The following is a 4,642-nucleotide window of genomic DNA, read 5'->3' as shown; positions in this document are numbered from 1 at the left end:
CCTCTGCCATCGCGGCGGCGAGGAGGAAGCGGCCCGGGCCCCCGCCTGGCCTCGCCCGCCCGCCCGCTCGCTCGCTGGCGCGGGGAAGCGCGGCTGCGGCGGGAGCGCGGCGCGGGGAAGGCTCGCGCTGGCGAGAGGTGGGAGGGGACAGCCGCGGCTGCCGCCCCTGCCCGCCCCTCCGCCCGTCCCCCGCGCTGCCGCCGCAGCGGGGGAGGGGGAGGGAGGTGGCGGGGACCCCGCGGCCGGCCGGGGCGGGGTCCAGCTCGGCTTCCGAGCCTTGGGGTACAGGGATCCTGACCCTAGGTTGGCGTCTTTCCGCCAAAGATCTCTGAGTGGCGGAGTTGGGGTGAGCGCCCACCCAGCCCACCTCGTCAATCCTGACTCCTTGGTCGCGTCGCTTCTCTTCGAATCCTGCCCCAAGCCTGGATCCAACTCCGCACTACCTGGGTTGCCCTTGCAGCGGCCTGGCCCAGCTTCTCAGGGGCAGGTTTTCACCTGGACTCAGCCCTGGTTGGAAGGCCTTCGTCAGGGTCTAGATCGGTTCGCCCTACCCTTCCCCAACAGAACTCCAGTGGGATTCTCTCTCATTGCCATCCGGCCTCCACCACAGTGACCAGTGTCAGGACTCCCTCCCGCCTTCCGTATTCTCCTCTTAAACCGGGGAAACACCTTCTGACCCTTTGTTCAGTTCATCAGGGTAGTCAAGACCATTAAAAAAGAAAAAAAAAAAAAAAAAAATCCAAGTGCAGAATTGTTTGGAGGAGGTTCTCACAAAAGTCTTCTTTAGGTCTACGTTGCTAGCATGGATTCTCGGATTACTAAATATTTCTGTACACAGATGGTGCCATACCCAAGAACGAATGGCCCTCTCTAGAGACCCAGTTCACTACTGCCAAATATGTTAGCATCAGAGAGGAAAATCACTCCTCCGTGGGGTTCAGAAAATTGCCCACTCTTAAGAACTCTTAAGAGAGCCCGAGTCTAGTCTATTTGGGTCTTTAAAAAGCAACGGCTGTATGCTGGGCACGGTGGCATCCTAGCACTCAGGGAGGCAGAGGCAGGTGGCTCTCTGTGAGTTCAAGGCCAGCCTGGTCTACAAAGCAAGTCCAGGACAGCCAGGGCTTGTTATACAGAGAAACCCTGTCTCGAAAAACAAAACAAACAAAAAAAGGAATGACTGTGCATGTGCCTATTCGTATATGAGTTACGTGTGTGTGTGTGTGTGTGTGTGTGTGTGTGTGTGTGTGTGTGTTGTTCAGGCTGAATATTGGATGAAAAATGGATTTCTCTATAGTAGATCAAGGAAAATGGCAAGCCTGTTATCCTGAACTAAATTATTTAGCAAAGAGTCTAAATGTATCTTAAAGAGGAGAAGCCCCTAAATGTGTTGGCTGCTTTGATCTTAAGGAGCAGATCCCGGAGTGCTCATTAAGATGCACAGGCTGCCCGGCTGCTCTGCTGTTGGGAGCATGGTCTGCCTTTCCAGAGGGTCAGTTCTCAGTACAGCACCCACGTGGCAGCGTAACTCGACTTCCAGGGGGTCCGGGGCCCACTTCTAGTCTCGGCAGGTGCCAGGCGTGCATGTGAGGCAGACAGGCACGCCAACAGAATACCCACACATAAAATAAAATTTAAATAGATGTGATGATTTAAGAACAGATTCACAGGTGCGTTTTTCTGCATTGGGTTTTTGTTGGGCCTCAAAGGCACACTGGGGCCTCTTGTTGAGACACATGAGTTCTTTCTCCCAGGTGCTCTGCCCCATAGCTGTGAAACCTTGACTCCCAGTTTCCTCATTCAGGGTGACAGCCTTACAGGATTGTAAAAAATTAAGATGAAAGAACTTTGATTAGCATGGTGCTTGACCTAATAAATCCCGAGGCATAGAAAACACCATTGATGTTTTCTTTCTGCTTCCTATAAAAATAGCCCTCAGATGATAGCTACAGATACTTTTGCTGAGGCCTAATTTGCTGTGATTTCTCCCTCCCGCCCTCACCACACACACACACACACACACACACACACACACACACACACACACCCCAGTAAAAAGAGCATGGGGAATAAATTGTCTACCCCGCCAGGCACTGCAGCTGCTTTCCCAGTGCCCCGCTGTAAATATTCTTCCCAGGTCTCTCTTTGGGATGATCGTGATTCTCTGCTGTTCTGTAAGAGAAAGCAAGGGAGACATGCAAGATGAGGTAGCTCTCTCTCTCGGTCCAAAGGGGGAACTTTATTTTTAAAGAGATTGCTTTCCTAGGTAAGACAGGAAAGGGAAGTTTTCTAAAGAGGGGGAGGCTACTAAAAATAAAGATGAGGCTATTTCACCCCACAGGGCTGATTTCAAATTCAGCAGCTTCTGCTGTTTGTTTGTTTGTTTGTTTGTTTGTCTAAAGGCATTTGGGTGGTGCTGCTTTAGAGATGTCACTCAGTGATTCAGAGGACTTGCTGCCTGCTCTGGCAGAGGACTGGAATTTAGTCCTCAGAACCCACACTGGGTGGCTCACAATTGCCCGTCCCTCCAGCTCCAGAGGATATGAGGCTCTCTTATGTCCTCCACAGGCACACTCGCTGGTGTACATACATGTGCGTGCACACACACACACAGAGGAGAGAGAGACATACACACACATACACACATACGTATACACATCTATAACTATAGATTAAAAAAAGTCTTTTGAAATGCAGGGAGCCAGCTGTAGTGGAACACATGACTGGGCAAATGCTGAAAAGAATGAGACAGGAAGCTTTCAAGATTGAGGTCCTCCGGGTCCTCCAGGTGATGTATTTGGTCAGCATGGTAGGACATATTTATAACCTAGCCTTGGGAGGCAGAGTCTGGAAGATCACAGGGACTTCAAGGTCAGCCTGGCATATATGTTAAGCTCTAGCCAGAGCAGCATAGTGAAAACTAAAATAATAATAATAATAATTTTAGAAAGTTCACTGAGATGGCCCAGTGGGTAAAGGCGGAAAGGGGAAAGGTGTTTGCAGCCTGAGAGCCTGCCTGAGTTCAAGCCCCACATACCGGTTGGTAGATGGAGAGAACTGACTCTAGCAAGTTTTTCTCAGACCTCCACACTAATGTTGAGCTATGGGACACACACACACACACACTCACACACAAAGAGAAGGAGGAGGAGAAGGGAGAAGATAAAGGAGGAGACGGGGAAGAAGAATGTTCTGGGCATGGTAGAATAACCTCAGCTACTGGGAGAAAAAATGAGGCAGGAATAATTTGAGTTCAAGATCAGCGTGGGATGCATTGTGAGACCCTTTCTCAAAAAAAAAAAAAGACAAAACTAGAGAGGTGGGGGAGCTGGCCTCGCCGAGCCAGCAACAGGGATGCAGAGGATCCCGCAGCTGTGATGACTTAGTGTGACGCCTCAGGGCCCCACTGCAGTCCTGACAGCCTGAGATTGCCACCTCTGGACCAGAGCTGTGAATATCGTGAGCTGGAGGTGCTGAGATGTTGAGACAATGTTAGCGTAAGAATCGCATAGATCTAAGAGGCAAAAAAAAAAAAAAAAAAAGTTGACTTCAGTCACGTGTAACCCAGGCACGCAGGGGGACACCTTTTGACACCCTCCTAGGTTGTACTCAGCTTGAACTGAGGAAGTTTCAGTGTAGCTGAGAGCCATCAGAAGAAGGATGGCGGAATGTCTCCCCCACAAGCCTTCTAGAATCAGTCACTCAATTATACTGATTCTTTTACCCGGAAGACAAGTTTCCTGGCTCATCCCCACCCCACACCAGCCAGACTGAGCATGCTCCCAAGGCCACCACTGTGGGATCTGCCATAGCAACCGCAGAATAGCTGGAGCGATGCCCGGTAGGCAGCCCACCCACCACTGAGACAACACAGCTGGTCCACAGGCTCTTCATTAGCTTCGCTCTCAGCGTCTCCTTCATATTCATCCTCATGTGTCCAACCCCGCGGGACAGTGAGTGATGCTCCCATCTCGCAGGAAGAGTCCCACCTAGCTCAGAATTAGAAGGAATATGACAGACATCCCCACCCCACCCCCACCACGCAGACGCAGCCATCATGTCAGTACCGCCTTCCTTCTCTGTTTTCTTTTCCTGAGGTGGGAAGGAGAAAACCGGGGGAACAGGGTGCTAACGCTGTAGCTCAGGCTAGACTAGAACTTAACACGTAGTAACCTCGACTGACTCAGCAATCTTCCTGCCTCACTCTCCCTGCGCTGGAATTACAGGTCCTGTAATGGGAAAAGATGACTCTGAGATGGCAGGAGACAAGTTCTTAGAGATGCAGGTGTCTTACTTAGGGCTGGGAAGCAAAGGAAACAATTGTGGTGGTGATTTGTGTTGATACAAAAATGACGTTTCTGGGAGACAGAGGCAGACTGATCTCTATGAGTTCCAGGCCAGCCTGGTTTATAGAGTGAGTTCCAGGACAGCCAGAGCCACACAGAGAGAAACCCTGTCTGTTTGTCATTAGTTTCCTGGCCACCACCCTTAGGATTACTGTAACAAAGTGCCACAGACAAGGATTAAATGGCTTAAAGAACTGATGTTTATTTTCCTGCAATTCTGGAGGTGAGGAGTTAGTCTGAGGTGTCTACAAGGTTGGTTTCTTTTGAGGCTTCTATCTCTGCCTTGAGGAGGGCATCTT

This window comes from Psammomys obesus, unplaced genomic scaffold (genome assembly GCF_907164565.1).
Source record: "Psammomys obesus unplaced genomic scaffold, mPsaObe1.curated_primary_1811, whole genome shotgun sequence".
NCBI classification, from domain to species: Eukaryota; Metazoa; Chordata; class Mammalia; order Rodentia; family Muridae; genus Psammomys; species Psammomys obesus.
Note: the sequence above shows the minus strand (reverse complement) of the source record.